This window comes from Ranitomeya variabilis, chromosome 6 (assembly GCF_051348905.1).
Source record: "Ranitomeya variabilis isolate aRanVar5 chromosome 6, aRanVar5.hap1, whole genome shotgun sequence".
Classification (NCBI taxonomy): domain Eukaryota; kingdom Metazoa; phylum Chordata; class Amphibia; order Anura; family Dendrobatidae; genus Ranitomeya; species Ranitomeya variabilis.
In genome coordinates, this window is record NC_135237.1 from 235326118 (window position 1) to 235345081 (window position 18964).

Sequence of the window (18964 nt, forward strand, 5' to 3'; positions counted from 1 at the left end):
TTAAACTGAATAAACATGGTATACATTACTATCATAATAAAACATCCACAATATTATTCATCATGAGTTCAAACCTCTGCATTAAAGGGAATGTGACAACCGATTCATGCTGCCAAACCATAGGCAGCATGAATCATGGTCCAACTCTGTTGCTTCAGCCAGGTATGTTTTACTATGAAAAGTTATGATGTGTCAGAGAAAACACATTCAAAAGCAGGTTGGGGACCATGAAGTTTGGGTGACTAGCCCAAGAGGCATATCCAGGGTGGCTTCTCCATGACTTACTTCCCTGGAGTGACAGATCTTCCCCTACATGTGTGTGTAGGAAGAATCCAGTCAATCAAGGGAAGCTGGACAGGAAGAAGCCAGCAAATAATGGTCGCCTGAAATGCATGGTTTCTGGACGGCCTTTAATTGTATCTTTTCTCAAAAACTGGAGCATTTCAGAATAAAATATAGCTCCCTGAAATGACAAAGCCACAATCTTATTCATGTTGTCTGTGGCTCAGGCAGCATGAATCTGTTGTCAAGTTTAAAATGTTTCCAGTAGAACATAAAGTTATAGTGCACTAAAACTGATGCATTACATTAGGTTTATGCATTAATAACAAGACGTGTTCTTTAATGATAAGAATGTAGAGTAATAAATATACCCTCAATCAATACATTATATTGCTGATTCAGATGACAATGACAGTAGAAGGAAGAACAAAAAAGGATAATACCTCATATCAGTAAAATCATCAGTGCCAAAACTATTTCCTTTCCAATACGTTTTTATAAGTAATCCCAGTTCAAAGTATACATTTATCATCCAATAGCATAATCCATGTCAACTCTCATCAGGCTGAAGTTACCCATATAAATGAAGTGAGATGGCGTGTTTATGGGCTTCATTCCAGCCACATTCAGCAGAGATGCTGCATTAGGGACCACATTTTGTAATGAAGCCCATCACTTCTCATCTACCTGACTAACTTCACCTGGGTGTGAGGGTGATTGATTACACAGGTCAACAAAAAAAAAAATTTTTTTCTGGTGTCCAAAATATTTTAATGAATTTGGGGTATTTTTGGGGTGCTGATTCTGAATATGCTATCAGTTTTGCCAGATTGGCTCAAGTTTTTGACATTTTTGGTATCTTATTTATAGCACTTGTTGGTAAATGCGACGCATCATCTCATTAATTTCTTTGGATTAGTACTTGAACTGAGCAGTTCTCAATATAGTTTTGTGTTAATTAGTGTTCTAAAAGTTTGTTCATAGCTTGATTTTTGCACTAACTTTATGTTGTTGTCTGTTTTCCAGTGAAAAGCATGAACTCATCAAGAAGAAGTTGTCTTAACGATCCAGACTCATTCTGTTACATTTGTGGTGAATACACACTGCCAAAACATAGAAAAAACATAACAGACTTCGTAAAAAAAGTGTATTTTGCCTATTTTGGAGTTATGCTTGGGGACCAAGACAAGTTTTGGGCACCACACATAGTGTGCAAAGCATGTATCGAATTATTACGAAAATGGAGCAAAGGACAAAGAAAAAGCTTCAAATTTGGTGTTCCAATGGTGTGGAGAGAGCCAAAAAATCATCATGATGACTGTTATTTCTGTGCAGTGCAAGTGCAAGGATTCAATAAGCATAAGAAACGAAAATGGGAGTAACATGGAATCTGCAAGAAGGCCTGTCCCTCATTGTGAAGATGTGCCTGTACCTGTGTTTACCATAAATAACAGTCATCATGATGATTTTTTGGCTCTCTCCACACCATTGGAACACCAAATTTGAAGCTTTTTTTTGTCCTTTGCTCCATTTTCGTAATAATTCGATACATGCTTTGCACACTATGTGTGGTGCCCAAAACTTGTCTTGGTCCCCAAGCATAACCCCAAAATAGGCAAAATACACTTTTTTTACGAAGTCTGTTATGTTTCTTCTATGTTTTGGCAGTGTGTATTCACCACAAATGTAACAGAATGAGTCTGGATCGTTAAGACAACTTCTTCTTGATGAGTTCATGCTTTTCACTGGAAAACAGACAACAACATAAAGTTAGTGCAAAAATCAAGCTATGAACAAACTTTTAGAACACTAATTAACACAAAACTATATTGAGAACTGCTCAGTTCAAGTACTAATCCAAAGAAATTAATGAGATGATGCGTCGCATTTACCAACAAGTGCTATAAATAAGATACCAAAAATCTCAAAAACTTGAGCCAATCTGGCAAAACTGATGACATATTCAGAATCAGCACCCCAAAAATACCCTAAATTCGATGAAATATCTTTGGCACCAAAAATGCTGTTGACCAGTGTTATTCAATTATACACAGTATGAATGTTAGATACATTTTTACTCTGAACTATGATTGATTATAAAGTGGCAGTGGAAAGAAAAAAGTTTTGGTACTGACTACGGTATTTGGCACAAGCCAAAAGGGTATGAGGGTCTAACTTAGATCTCTCTCGTACTTAGTTTAACATGCATAAGATGTTTCAGTGGCAGTTTTAGTAAGTGTTTTATTCTTTAATATATAATTGTACATTTCCTTTTCTCAGCTCAAGTGTATGACCTTACAATTCTGTACATTAAATCTTCCTTGACATTTCTCTAATATCTCTCTGCTCTGCAGGCTATTTGAAGCAATCATCACATGACCACTTATGAGACGTGCATACTTTCTGTCCCATCTGTACCATCTAACCGAGCTGTTCTCCTCTTCCCACAGACTGAATTCTAGAATGTATTTGGCCACTCATCACTGCTACAATATTATCATCATCATCATCTGTACAATCTAACTGAGCTGTTCTCCTCTTCCCACAGGTATGCACTGAATGTCCCCAGCTCTCGCTGAGTCCTGAATGTCTCTGTATATTGCATTGATTATCTATGGTATGCACTGAATGTCCCCAGCACTCCCTGAATCCTGAATGTTTTGTATATTGCATTGTCTATGGTATGCACTGAATGTACCCAGCTCTCCCTGAATCCTGAATGTCTCTGTATATTGCATTGATTTTCTATGCTTTCCCTGGCATCTGAGTGTCTATGAGCAGCGCATATAATCTTTTTCTGGTATGCTTTCTTACGCATCATCTTGTTTCCATGACCTGTTTCATGTCTCTCATTATGTTATTCTGGCATTATGTTATTCTCTCATTATGTTATTCTTTGAGTGGTCAGTCCAACCCCTCCCTTTCTTTATGACCTTTGCTTAACTCTCTACATCTGGTCTCCCATACCCACCCACCTCCTCATTCACACCTGATTGCCCTTAGCTGGGGATATATTCAGACCCATGAGTCTGACCCAGACGTAGTCTGATCCATGCATCTTTCACATTCCATCTTTTAAATTACAACCTTTTAATTACTTTGAATTAGACAGAATTGGACTGGAATTGACTGAAAGGTAACAGAATACCAAACCACTACAATGTTTCGGTTTCTTTTCTCTTTCACCCCCATACTACTTTCCTTCTTACAATCTCCTGCAATCCCTACACCCAGCAAAGAACTAGTCATTTCTTCCTCCATCCTTCCCAGCCATCTCACCTTCTCCTCAGAACTGTTCCTCCACATACAATCCTTTTTCTCCAGACACATACGGCCCCATCATGTCCTATCCTGCTCCCACCTTCTAACGCTCTGTCTGCTACTCCTCATCTCTGGTGATGTATCTCCAAATCCTGGCCCTCCTCAACACATCCCCACACTAATTTCTAACCCTCTGCCACGATCCTCTGCACGCTTCCCCAACCATGATAACCTCATACCCATTCATTCAGCCCCCCCTCCCCCGGCCCCCCTACCTGGAGCACTATGGAACGCATGCTCTGTCTGCAACAAACTGCCATTTATCCATGACCTCTTCATCACCAACAAACTCTCCTTCCTCAGCATCACTGAAACCTGGCTCACCCCCTCTGACTCAGCCTCTCCAGCTGCACTTTCCTATGGCGGATTCTACCTCTCACACCCCTCGCCCCAGCAACACACGTGGTGGAGGGGTTGGCTTGCTCCTGTCCTTTACTCCAATCCCACTACCACCCTCCGCTACTCTTCCCTCATTTGAGGTGCACTCCTTCCGCATTTATTCCCCCTCCAACCTCCAGCTGGCTGTCATCTACCGCCCCCCAGAACTAGCCATCTCCACCTTTCTTGACCATTTCACCACCTGGCTACTTCATTTCCTCTCTGCTGATATCCCCACTATCATCTTCAATAACCCCATTGACACTTACACCTCAGCTGCCTCTAAACTTTTATCGCTCACTGCCTCCTGCGGCCTCACTCAATGGTCCTCTGAGGCTACTCACAAAGATGGCCACAAGTTGGACCTCATCTTCACCTGCCTCTTCTCCCTTACTAATCTCACTAACTCACTCCTCTGTTATGATCCTTAGTGGTTGAGGATCACAAATTACTCCAGCTAAGTAACAAACATAGGACAAGCTCTAGCGAGGTGGCAAACTGGACTGACCGCAAATCTGAACCTATCCAAACACACTAGAAGTAGCCGGTGAACGTGCCTAAAAATCCTAGACGTCTCGAGCCAGCCTGAGGAACTAATTACCCCTAGAGAGAAAGAAAGACCTCTCTTGCCTCCAGAGAAATAATCCCCAAAGATATAGAAGCCCCCAACAAATAATAACGGTGAGGTAAGAGGAAGGCACATACACAGGGGTGAAAGCAGATTCAGCAAATGAGGCCCACTAATACTAGATAGCAGAAAATAGTAAAGGGGTCTGTGCGGTCAGTAAAAAACCCTTACAAAATATCCACACTGAGATTTCAAGAACCCCCGCACCAACTAACGGTGTGGGGGGAGAAACTCAGTCCCCTAGAGCAACCAGCAAGCAAGGAAATCACATTTTAGCGAGCTGGACTAAAAACATAATGAATGCTGATAATCAAAAAATGATCAAACAAAAACTTAGCTTGTCTTGGAGAGACTGGGAGCAAGGTAGTCACAAGGAATCTGAAGAGCACTGAATACATTGAGAGCAGGAAAGGAACTGAGTATCCAGGTGAGCTAAATAGAAAACCAACCAAGGATAACGAACCAGCTGAAGCTGCCAACCTGCAGAAAGACAACACTACACAGTACCGCTTGTGACCACTAGAGGGAGCCCAAAAACAGAGTTCACAACACTCCTCCCCTTGTTTGACCACAACTTACTGACATTCTCTTTCCTCTCCTCTCCTAGTGTGCAACTCCGCTCCACAAACTCACTCACCCTCGCAGAAATCTCAAACACCTCAACTTACAAACACTCTCTGAGTCCCTTCTCCCTCTTACAGACATAGCCTCCCTTCATGACACAGATGCTGCTACCATTTTTTATAACACCACAATAACAGCAACACTTGATTCATCCGCCCCGCTCATGCATAGCAAAACTCGGACACTCAACAGGCAGCCCTGGCTGACCAGCCTGACCAAAGAACTGAGAATGGCCTACAGGATCGCTGAGAGGAGGTGGAAGCGATCCCGCTCTGCCGACCACTTCACTGCATACAAGAAGTCCCTCGTTAGCTTAAAGTCCACGCTCACTGCCACAAAACAAACTTACTTCTCATCTCTCATATCCTCAATGTCTCACAACCATAAACTGCTTTTCAACACTTTCAATTCTCTACTCTACGTCCCCCCACACCCCCTCCCTCCTCTTTCATTTCTGCTGAAGACTTTGCCTCCTTCTTTAAACAGAAGATCAATATGATCAGAGAAAGCTTTGGCCCACAGCGCCCAATGCCCCTCTTAGCTGCTGAACCCTGTTCCTCCAAAACCAGCTTCTCCACCATGGCAGAAGATCAGCTGTCCACCCTCCTGTCAAGATCACACCTCACCACCTGCACGCTTGACCCGCTCCCTTCCCATCTCATCCCTAACCTTGCCACAGTCTTCATCCCAACCCTAACACACCTCTTCAATCTCTCACTCACAACAGGTGTCTTCCCCTCAGATTTCAAACATGTCAAGATCACACCCATCCTCAAAAAGCCCTCCCCGACCCATCCTCCGTGTTTAGCTATTGCCCAATATCTCTTCTCCCTTATGTCTCAAAATTATTGGAACACCACGTCCATCTTGAACTGTCCTCCCACCTCTCATCCTGCTCCCTCTTTGACCGGTTACAATCTGGCTTCCAACCCCATCACTCAACTAAAACTGACCTAACTAAAGTCATCAATGACCTACTAACTGCCAAGAGCAAGCGACACTACTCTGTCCTCCTTCTCCTGGACCTGTCTTCTGCCTTTGACACTGGACCACTCCCTTTTGCGACAGATCATCTCATCTCTTCGCATCACAGACTTGGCCCTATCCTGGATCTCGTCACATCTGACAGACCGAACATTCAGTGTATCTCTCCTCCACGCCACCTCCTCACTTCGCCCCTTGTCTGTCGGTTTTCCTCAAGGCTCTGTTCTAGGACACCTACTTTTCTCCATCTATACCTTCGGCCTGAGACAGCTCATAGAATCCCACAGAATTCAGTATCATTGCTACGCCGATGACACGCAGATCTACCTATCCGGACCTGACCTCACCTCCTTACTCGCCAAAATTCCACAATGTCTGTCTGCTATCCCAGTCTTCTTTTCTGCTAGTTTTCTAAAACTGAACATGGACAAAACAGAATTCATCATCTTTCCCCCATCTCACTCTACCCCTCCACCAGACCTATCCATCAATGTCAATGGCTGCCCAATTTCCCCAGTCCCACACACCCGGTGCCTCAAGGTGATCCTCGACTCTGCCCTCAATTTCAAGCCACATATCCAAGCCCTTGCCTCCTCCTGCTGTCTCAGACTCAAAAATATTTCCGAGATCTGCACATTCCTTGACTGCGACACCACAAAAACACTAGTGCATGCCCTTATCATCTCCCGCCTTGACTACTGCAACCTCCTACTCTCTGGCCTCCCCTCTAGCACTCTGGCACCACTCCAATCCATCCTACACTCTGCTGCCTGACTAATCTACCTGTCTCCCCACTATTCCCCAGCCTCTGCCCTATGCCAAGCCCTTCACTGGCTTCCTATCGCCCAGAGACTCCTGTTCAAAACCCTTACAATGACATACAAAGCCATCCACAACCTGTCTCATCCATACATCTGTGACCTCGTCTCCCGATACTTACCGGCACACAACCTACGATCCTCTCAAGATCTTCTCTACTCCCCTCTCATCTCTTCTTCCCACAACCGCATCCAAGACTTCTCCCGTGCTTCCCCCATACTCTGGAACTCTCTACCCCAACACATCAGACTCTCGCCTACCATAGAAACCTTCAAAAAATACCTGAAGACTCACCTCTTCCAACACTTTTGCCAAAAATTGCACTGGTGTATCAGCACAGAACACGTTAAACCTGGTGATCTAGTGGTGGAGAATTAGGAAACATTGATGAAGGCCTTACTAAAAACTAGGCCAAATGTTAAGGAGCGTGTCTCCAAGACTTGTAATGCCCATACACGAAGTGAATGGGCTGACAAACATTTCCCCATGGGGGTTACAGTTTTAAAAAATTATTTATGGGTATCATAGACACCCTTGCCCAAAAACTGAATGGCTGTAGCAGCATACAACATGTTCACCATCTTGATCTAGTGGTGGAGAATGAGGAAACATTGATGAAGGCCTCATTAAAAACTAGGCACAATACACACTAGTGTGTGGTTTGTGGACGAAGTAAAAGATGAGCGGATAGGCAAGATCCCGGGCCCATGGCCGAGCTCATGTGCAGGAGCAGGCTCCACAAAGACCACCTGGACAGGTACAGCAGCCCCAAGGACCCCAGCCAGCAGTCAGACCTCAGCAGCCAGAGCCTGAGCCTTTGCTCATTGGAAGAGGGTGCCAGAGAGGTCTGCCAGCAGCAGTAGCAGAGAGACCATCCCCCGAGGTTCTGCAGGTGTAAGCCGGACTTTCAGAAGTTTCTATTGGGGAACGGGGCGGCCATAGGTGTGACTTCCATGAATTCGGGGTGAACACCCGGCACACTATCGAACACGTCCAAAAATTTAAAGCTGGTGCCTCTGGAACCAAGATTGCGCTTGTAACCAACCACATCAAGCTGGTGTCCGACCACAGTGGGACCTGTACCAGTATCATGTTGACTTCAATCCTGCCATGGAGTCCAAGTATTTGTGGTATGGCCTCCCTTACCAGCATTAAGAAACCATCAGGAAGGCATGGCCGTTTGATGGAACCATGTTGTTTTTACCAAAAAGACTGAATAAGGTCACCGAGGTGTTCAGCCAAACTCAAAATGGAGAGAAAGTGCGGATAACAATCACCCTGACCAACGAGCTTCCACTGACCTCGCCCACTAGCTTCCATTTCTATAACATCATTTTCCGAAGACTCCTGAAGATAATGGATGTGAAGCAGATAGGACACAACTATTACAACCCAAGTGACACCACCAAAGTCAGAGCCCACCGACTCACCATCTGCCTGGGGTTTTCCACCTCCATCCTCCAGTACGAGTCCAGCATCATGTTGAGCATTGATGTCAGCCATAAAGTCCTCAGGAACGAGACTGTGCACAACATCATGAGCAGCCTCTACTCCTTGTGTAGCCCTCAGAGGTTCCAGGACACCTGCTGCAAGGAGCTGATTGGACAGATCGTCCTTACCAAGTGCTACACTAAAACCTACAGTATAGACGAGATCACCTGGAACATGACTACAGCGTCCATCTTCAAGAAGGCAGACGGAAGTGAGATCAGCTTTGTGGACTACTTTAAGAACCAATACAATGAACAAGTGAAAGACATGAGACAGCCGATAATCATGAACATCCCCTGGAGGCCCAAGCCTGGAACCACAGACGGAGCCATCATACTGGTGCCAGAGTTATGTAACCTAACAGGTCTGAAAGACAGAATGAAACAACTTCAACGTCATCAAAATCCTGGCCATTCACACTGTTCGCTTACCATCAGAAAAGAGGGATCGGCAAGTTGGGAAGTTCGTGAACTACATACACAAGGATGAGAGCATTCAGAAAGAGCTACGTGACTGGGGGCTGAATTTCGATACCAAACTCCTACAGTTTGAAGGGAGAATCGCACCTCCAGAAAAAATCCTGCAAAAAGACAAATCTGCTAAATATAGTCCACGGTTTGCTGATTGCTTGTGAGAGCTGAGGGGTACCATCCTGATCATCCCCAGAGATATGAATAATTGGCTGTTCTTTTACCCGAAGAAATTAGGATGCAGCGAACGCTCTTCTGCAGAACATTTTCAAGATCGCACAGCAAATATGCATCAAGATGAACTGGGCGGTGTTGGCTGAAGTAAAGGACTTCCAGGCCTCCCAGCAGACCATTATGGACCACACCGAGATGGTCGCCTGTATACTGTTCAGCATTAATAAGATGAAGTACGATGCCATCAAGAAGCACCTTTGCGTGGACTTCCCTATCCCCAGTCAATACATCGTTGCCAGGACCTTGAGCAAACCCCAGACTGTCCTCTCCGTCTGCACCAAAATCACCTTACAGATGAACTGGAAGTTAGGAGGAGATCTGTGGACTGTGGAGATGTTGCTGGAAAAAACGATAATCATTGGGATTGATTGCTACCACGACACCCTGCAGGGGAGGAGATCTATTGCTGGCTTTGTCACTAGCAAGAATAAGCAAATGACTCGCTAGTTTTCCCGATGCGTCATCCAGGATCAGAGACAAGAGATTGTCGATGGCCTGAAAGTTTGTATGAAAGCGGCGCTGCACATGTGGAGTAAGACTAGTGTAGGCCTACCGCACCACATCATCATCTACAGAGAAGGAGTAGGCGACGGGCAGCTCAAAACCTTAGTGAACTATGAGATCCCACAGTTCATGGACTGCATCAAGTCTGCTAAACAGGATTAAAGCCCATGACTACCCGTGATGGTGGTGAAGAAAAGAATAAATGCCAGATTCTTTGCCAATATGGGCTGTGGGCTCCAGAATCCACCACAGGGAACAATAGTTGATAGTGAAGTCACCAGACCTGAATCGTATGACTTTTTCATCATCAGCCAGTCTGTTGCTGATTGGCTGAGGAAGTGCTGCAGTGCAAAAGAGGAGGAGGTGCAGGAGTGGTAGACTGTGGGGGCAACCCTGATTGATGTAGAGCCCGCAATTCTCAGCGTGGAGAGGATGTGTTCCATCCCAAGGTCCGACTGGGTCCCGGCTTCCATTATGTTAACCCAGTGTCCCGTCAGTGAGATGTACCGTCCCTGCCCACAAGCACTTATCCACATGTCCGTGGTTAGGTGAACTTTCCCAGTAATAGCGTTGTTGAGGGCATGGGTAATGTGGTGGGACACATACAGGTGTAATGTTGGTACGGAACACTGGGAGAAATATTGGCAAATGGGGAGCGAGTACCTTGGGACGGCCGCCATCAGGTTGCGGAAAGCTTCCGTCTCAACGAGCCTAAAAGGCAACATTTTGAGCACAAGCAGAAGAGAAATGTTAAAATTTAGTACTGTGGCCTGTGGGGCGTTGGCTGGGTATTTCTGCTTGCGTTTCAATGACTGGGGTATAGACAACTGAAGGCTGTGTTGGGACAAGGACGAGGACTGGCTTGATGATGACGATACTTGACTGTGGGCAACAACAGGTGGGGGGCTAGAGGCATCTCCACATGCATGGCGAACTGGGGATTGGCTTCTACGCAAAACAGTGGAAGAAGCAGTGGTGTCACCTGCAGACAGTGTTCCTGAAGCCTGTGGTTCGGCCCACAAAGTCGGGTGTTTTTTGCCTGATCATGCTGGTGGTAGTCAGGCTGGTAGTTTTGCTACCCCTGCTGATGCGGGCATGGCAGGTGCTGCAAATGACCTGTTTGGGGTTATCGGCAGAGTCTTTAAAAAATAACCAGACTCAGGAAGATCTAACAGTTGGAATGGCAACTTCCCTCATGTTGGTGTTACGGGGAACGGATGCACGCATTCTGTCTGTGGACATCACACTGCTTCTTCCTGCCTGTTGGGGTGATATGCCTCCTTCTCCATGTGTGCTGCTGTCCGCGCTCTGCATGTCCTCCTGCCAGGTTACATCAGTCACTATGTCATCCACCACCTCGTCTTCTATATCCGCACCCTGCTCCTCCTCCTGACTTTCTGGCAATTGTATCTCATCATCATCCACCTCTTGTGACACTTTCCCACCATTGCCTCCATATGACCGTGGCTGTTCAAATGTTTGGGCATTGTTACATGAGATCTCATCTGTCCCCACTTCAGGTTGACCAGCCAAGAGTCCAGAATCTTTAAAGGGAAAACTGAACAGCTCTTCAGAGCGTCCAAGTGTGGGATCAGTTGTCTCAGGTCACTCGGCATGGTGGGAGGATCAGGGTCAGGAATATCCAGTCCACACTCACAGCTACTCAGACTTGACCGGGTGGAAGACATGGTGGTGGTAGTGCTGGCTAAGTGACTGGAAGCATTATCCGCTATTCAATCAGCAACCATTTCAAACTGCTCTGGCTTCAATAGTGATGTGCTGTGGTCCCCTAGAAACTGGGACAGGAAGGTCGAGCGAGAAGATGTGGGTCTTTGTTGTGGCCCACTTTCAGCTTGGCCAAGGCCTCGTCCTCTGAATGCACCATGAGCATCACATCCACTTCCACTTCTGCAATCTCTGTGTTAGGGCTAGCGGAATGCACCAAATGAATAGAGAGACTTTATTATAATATATGCGTTCGCAGAGCGGGGTCCACCGTGCAGGAGAACCTGCTGCTAGCAAATAGGCAGAACTAAATAGCGGTATGAGCTACCTCTGCAGGTCCAGTACCCCTCCACAGAGAAAGAGAATGTTAGTCTCATGAGAGGTTTTCATAGGTACCCATTCACATGGAGATGTTTATTCTCAGCGAGGAAGGAAAGCGTAGGACCTGGTATAAGAGAGATGCCGTAAAGTGACTACCAGGTACACATAATATTGGCCTTTTTTATGCGCTAAACGCTCTCATTTTTCATATTTTTAGTGCAGTAATGCAGTTCAATTTCTGTGTTTCATGTTTGCATGTGTTAGCGCTGCAGTGTGCTGCCTTTTTTGCTTGACTGTATAGGAGTTGGTGACTCTAAGGTTCAGCACCTGTTCACACTTGATCTATGTTTGGATGTGACGGTCAGTTTTTTCAAATGTATTGTCCTGAATACTCAAACACACAAACTCCTCACCGGAGGTGCCAGCATTCTAGGGGCTTATTTCAGCCGAGTCCCTGAACAATATCATACGTGACCACACTGTCGCAAGGTACAACATAGAACAATACTAGCGCATGGCCGTGCGGCCATGCAAGCCTTAAATAGTTGCAGCACGTACAGGACCTTAACTTAGAAGGACCAATGAGAGGCTGCCACAGAGCGTGAGCACCTACAGGACCTTCCTGAAGGACCAATGGCCTTAGCTGCAGTGTCTGATCATGTGACCCTCGATCTCCACTGAGAGATCTTACTCTGGGCATGCTCAGAACGAGAAAAGCAGGACTTAGTCCCAGAAGCATCTGCTCGCCGCTGCCCAGCGCTGACTTCAATGGCAGAAGCAGGAAAAGCAGCAGTAACTCTCTGTACAGAGTCAGACTGAGCGAGACGCTGGGACCGACGTCTCCGCTGAGCAGGCTCCACTGCGGTAGGAGAAGAATGGGAGACCGCAGCGGAGATGGCCCGAGATTCCCCCTGTGCAGAGGCGGGAACTCGACCACTAACACTCTGAACCCCCGAATTCAGTTGTGGACTGAATAGTTGCAGACCAATACTAACTATTAAAAGGATGATTCTGACCCTATCTAAGCAGCAGCTCTCCCTACACTCGCTATGTCCGGAGCAGAATGCGGCGAGCAGGGCAGCGTCAGGTCTCTTATGGACCTGATGACACTGTGCGGCCAGCCAATCACTTTATTACCACAACAAAGATGGCTGCGGCATTACAGGGCATGGCAGATAATCCCTGCATTGTCATTGGCGTTCTAAAGAGTGCCAGAATTGCAGGGCTGAGACCCGAGCTCCCGCCGAATAATCCTGGAAAAAAATCGGTCCTCGCCGAGTACACGAGCATAGTGATACTCGGGCGAGTAACGAGTTGTGGCGAGCACGTTCGCTCATCACTAATCACCTCCTGTCAGTGTATTGCCGAAGGCCGGGTGAGATCGAGGCTGGACACTTGGTATTAAATGGACTATGGCAGAAAGGTGAGTATATATTGGTTTATTATTTTTGATTTGGTTTGCAGGAGACACAGGCATTGAGGATTAGGCTTTCGGTGAGAACATATTTTGTATATGAATATGTATGTAATTATGTATATGTTTTGACTTATTTTTTACAATTGAACACAGACGCCGGATGATGAGACTATTCTCCCATCATCGGCTCATGCTGTCTCTGTTATACAGTACAGACCAAAAGTTTGGACACACACTCTCATTTAAAGATTTTTCTGTATTTTCCTGACTATGAAAATTATAAATTCACACTGAAGGCATCAAAGCTATGAATTAACACATGTGGAATTATATACTTAACAAAAAAGTCTGAAACAACTGAAAATATGTCTTATATCCTAGGTTATTCAAAGTAGCCACCTTTTGCTTTGATGACTGCTTTGCACACTCTTGGCATTCTCTTGATGAGCTTGAAGAGGTAGTCACTGGAAATGGTCTTCCACCAATCTTGAAGGAGTTCCCAGAAATGCTTAGCACTAGTTGGCCCTTTTGCCTTCACTCTGTGGTCCAGCTCGATTGTGCTCAAGTCTGGTGACTGTGGAGGCCAGGTCATCTGGCGTAACACCCCATCACTCTCCTTCTTGGTCAAATAGCCCTTACACAGCCTGGAGGTGTGTTTTGGGTCATTGTCCTGTTGAAAAATAAATGATGGTCCAACTAAATGCAAATTGGACGGAATAGCATGCAGCTGCAAGATGCTGTGGTAGCCATGCTGGTTCGGTATGCCTTCAATTTTGAATAAATCCCCAACAGTGTCACCAGCAAAGCACCCCCACACCATCACACCTCCTCCTCCATGCTTCACGGTGGGAAACAGGCATGTAGAGTCCATCCGTTCACCTTTTCTACGTCGCAGAAAGACACGGTGGTTGGAACCAAAGATCTCAAATCTGGACTCATCAGACCAAAACTCAGATTTCCACTTGTCTAATGTCCATTCCTTGGGTTCTTTAGCCCAAACAAGTCTCTGCTGCTTGTTGCCTGTCCTTAGCAGTGGTTTCCTAGCAGCTATTTTACCATGAAGGCCTGCTGCACAAAGTCTCCTCTTAACAGTTGTTGTAAAGATGTGTCTGCTGCTAGAACTCTGTGTGGCATTGAACTGGTCTCTAATCAGAGCTGCTGTTAACCTGCGATTTCTGAGGCTGGTGACTCAGATAAACTTATCCTCAGAAGCAGAGGTGACTCTTGGTATTCTTTTCCTGGAGCGGTCCTCATGTGAGCCAGTTTCTTTGTAGCTCTGGATGTTTTTTGCAACTGCACTTGGGGACACTTTCAAAGTTTTCCCAATTTTTTCGGACTGACTGACCTTAATTTCTTAAAGTAATGATGGCCACTCATTTTTCTTTACTTAGCTGCTTTTTTCTTGCCATAATACAAATTCTAACAGTCTATTCAGTAGGACTATGAGCTGTGTATCCACCAGACTTCTGCTCAACACAACTGATAGTCCCAACCCCATTTATAAGGCAATAAATCGCACTTATTAAACCTGACAGGGCACACCTGTGAAGTGAAAACCATTTCCGGTGACTGCCTCTTGAAGCTCATCAAGAGAATGCCAAGAATGTGCAAAACAGTCATCAAAGCAAAAGGTGGCTACTTTGAATAACCTAGAATATAAGACAAAATTTCAGTTGTTTCACACTTTTTTGTTAAGTATATAATTCCACATGTGTTATTTCATAGTTTTGATGCCTTCAGTGTGAATTTACAATTTTCATAGTTATGAATACAGAAAAATCTTTAAATGAGAATGTGTGTCCAAACTTTTGGTCTGTACTGTATGTGACAAAAGACATAGCCAGATGGGAATAATAGTCCCCTCAGACGACGCTTAAGTACAATCTCTATGGTCTTTTTGTCGCATGGGTACACACACAGACACACACAGATACAGACACACACAGGCACATGCACATATTCTCCGCCCACACACTCTTCCTCCATCTGACATCATTTCCTTTGACAATTCGCAACATTTTTGCCAGCAAATCTGCAGCAAATGCGCAATTGACATGCTGCAGAAAATAAAACACTGCAAACATGAATGGAAATTTACTGATCATATGCACAACACTTCAGAATTGTCATTGCAGTGCCTTGCATAAGTATTCCATTGCATTTTTGGACCATTTACAAGCATAAAAAAAAAATATTATTATACATTTTTGTAGCACCATTCATTCCATGGCGCTTTACATGTGAAAAGGGGGCAAATATAGACAAATACAATAAACTTGAGCAAAAAACAAGGCACTAAGAGGTACATAAGGAGGGAGGACCCTTCCCGCGAGGGCTCACGGTCTGCAGGGGATGGGTGAGGATACACTAGGAGAGGGTAAAGCTGGTCGTGCGGCGGTTCAGTAGGTTGAGGATCACTGCAGGCTGTAGGTTTGTTGGAAGAGGTGAGTCTTCAGTAGTGTTGAGCGATACCTTCCGATATCGGAAAGTATCGGTATCGGAAAGTATCGGCCGATACCGTCAAAGTATCAGATCTAATCCGATACCGATACCCGATCCCAATGCAAGTCAATGGGACGAAAATATCGGAATTAAAATAAACCCTTTCTTAACTTGTAGGTTCATTCTACATGAAGGAAAACAACTAAGAATAATGTAGGATGTATTGGGGGACGTGGCGGAGACATTAAAGGCACAGAGGTTTAGCCCAATCTAATAGAATAGCAGGATTTTGTTTTGTTTTTTATGACATTCGGCGTTAGAAAGATTTTGACTATGTTAATTTTTTTTTTATTTTGTCAGATATTGATGTTTCACTACTTCCACGCCCTTCACCTTTTTTACTTCTCCCACACTTTCTTCTTCATTATCCTCATCATCAGCTTCTTTGACATCAACTTCTTCACCTTATTCATCTTCTTCTTCATCTTCTACCTATTATTTTTTTTGTTACATTGTTCATATTCTTTTTATTTTACTATTATCTTCTTCATATTCAACTTCTTCATCATATTCTTATTTGTGACAGGCATTCCCGTAGTTGTTATCTATAAAAGTTTGAAGATTACACCTTCCGTTCTGCCTGTCACAAAACAGTTACATTTGTCCGCGTTCAGTTTGGCCTGCAGCATCAGGCTTTATCCAGGGGCACCACGAGGAGGAACGGACTCACCCCCATACACTGCTTAGTCTTCTTCTGCTTATAATTTAGATAATATCTTTTGCTCTAATGTTTAGTCTTATGCTTAATGTTCTTCTGCTCTTTGTTCTGCAGCCTCTTGTTCTTCTGCTTCTCGGTCTTCCAGGTCGTCGTTGTCTCCAGGGTCGTCGTCTCCGGGGTCATCGTCATCGGGGTGGTCTTCAGGGTCATCGTCTTCAGGGTCGTCGTCATCTCAGTGGTTGTCGTCTCTGGTGTCGTCGTCATCTTAGGGGTGGTCTTCCGGGTCGTCGTCTTTAGGGACTTGAACTTGGAAATGTAGCAGAAGGTACAAGTAGGCTGAGAAAATGCCGAGAAACAGCTGATGGAACTGGAACTCGGATGGCTACCCGAAGGTCCAAGAGCCAATGGAACTACCGAGGACCAGCTGACGTTACTGGAACCCGGTTACTAAGCAGGAGGTACCCGTGCTGAAAGCACTACCAAGGACCACCTGACGTTGGTGGAACTCAGATACCCAGAGGGAGGCACCTAAGCCAAAGGCTCTGCCCGGAACCAGCTGACGGTACTGGAACCAGGATGGGGAACAGAAGGTACAAGAGCAAAAGACACTGCCGAGAACCAGCTGACGGTACTGGAACCCGGATGGGTAGCCGAAGGTCCAAGAGCCAATGGAACTACTGAGGACCAGCTGACGTTACTGGAACCCGGTTACTAAGCAGGAGGTACCCGTGCTGAAAGCACTACCAAGGACCACCTGACATTGGTGGAACTCGGATACCCAGAGGGAGGCACCTAAGCCAAAGGCTATGCCCGGAAACAGCTGACGGTGCTGGAACCAGGATGGGGACCTATTCAAGCTTGTCTTCCTAGAGCCCCAACTAGCGGTGTTGGAGCAAAGGGTCAGCAGGGGGAGCAGAGTGTAGGCCGAAGCCTGCACTGGAGGCATTTGTAGGTCTGTTGTGTCTGCGTGGCATTTGCAGGACACGTTGCCGGCTACACAGCAGGGGAACAGCTGGCGTTGCTGAACCCCACTGACACATTGGCTGGTGTTTTTCTCTGTGCAGCTAGCAGTACCGGGCCCCAACTGGCGGTGTTAGAGCTCAGGGTCAGCAGGAGGAGAGGGAGCAGAGTGTAGGCCGAAGCCTAATTGAACCAATTTTAAAGGTAACCTTTAACCCCCCCTCAGGTGTTACAAAGTAGAAGAGCCACGCCTTATGCAGCAGTAGTGCTGCACAAGTCAAAGGTTGCTCTTTTAATTTTGTTCCTTGCACAAGCTGAATGAAACACGTACAACATTTTGGCCCTTATAGAGTCAATCTGTCTTGGAGGCGGGAGTTCCCTTTGTAATGAGACGCAGCACAGCTGGCAAAAATACCAACTTGGTGCTTGGCGCGGCCTCATGAGCATCGGATTTTGCTGTACAGGAGTCTGCGTTGTTGCGTTATCCCTTGGCCATGCGCTGCCCGTCTTCTGACATCATTTCATGTCGGCTGGTGCGGTTCGCGATGCCCATGAATCCCAGCCCCGCAGTGTCTTTACAGTGTTTCACACTGCAGGGCTGGGATTCATGGCCTGGCGCAGTACATATGTTCGCCTCTCGCTCGTGTCCTTACACCTGCTACAGACTGTGCGGCGTCAGCTGATCCCTTATCGCATGCCACGGCCATGAAGCCGCACAGTCTGAAGAAGGCGGAAGGAGCTGAGTGACAGCCTGGCGAAGATATGCACTGCTCATGCCCGTCAATCACACCCTCGCAGTCAAAATAAATAAGACACCGAGGGGCGTTGTGTCGGGCAGGGCGGCCGCAGAGGCGCAGCCAGCCAAACAATGATGTCAGAAGAAGGGCTGTGCTACCAAGGGGGTTGTTGCGTGTCATTACAAAGGAAAGTCACACCTCAGGGACGTTTTAATGGTCTCAGGGGACACATTGTAGACGTGTTCTGTTCCACGTGTGCAAGGAGAATAAGTTTGAGCCACCTTGCACACATGCAGCATTACTGCTGTACAAGGTGGCTGTAAAACATATAAACACCTGGGGGAGGGGGGACAGGTTCCCTTCAATTTCAGTTCTTGTGTCTGCGTGGCTGTTGCAGGACACATTGCCGGCTACACAGCAGGGGAACAGCTGGCGGTGCTGAACCCCACTGACACATTGGCTGGTGTTTTTCTCTGTGCAGCTAGCAGTACCGGGCCCCAACTGGCGGTGTTAGAGCCCAGGGTCAGCAGGAGGAGAGGGAGCAGAGTGTAGGCCGAAGCCTGCACTGGCGGCAGCTTTGTGTCTGCGTGGCTGTTGCAGGACACGATGCCGGCTACACAGCAGGGGAACAGCTGGCGTTGCTGAACCCCACTGACACATTGGCTGGTGTTTTTCTCTGTGCAGCTAGAAGTACCGGGCCCCAACTGGCGGTGTTAGAGCCCAGGGTCAGCAGGAGGAGAGGGAGCAGAGTGTAGGCCGAAGCCTGCACTGGCGGCAGCTTTGTGTCTGCGTGGCTGTTGCAGGACACGATGCCGGCTACACAGCAGGGGAACAGCTGGCGTTGCTGAACCCCACTGACACATTGGCTGGTGTTTTTCTCTGTGCAGCTAGCAGTACCGGGCCCCAACT

The 18964-nt window shown here is 46.3% G+C and overlaps 1 protein-coding gene and 1 pseudogene across 13 annotated transcripts in view; one reads left to right on the forward strand and one right to left on the reverse strand.

Annotated features, from left to right (window-relative positions):
• Window positions 1-18964, reverse strand: part of CTNND2 (catenin delta 2) — a 3400942-nt gene that overhangs the window by 659717 nt on the left and 2722261 nt on the right. The gene's annotated exons all lie outside the window — the stretch shown is intronic.
• On the forward strand, window positions 136-10113 carry LOC143782097 (piwi-like protein 1 pseudogene; annotated as a pseudogene).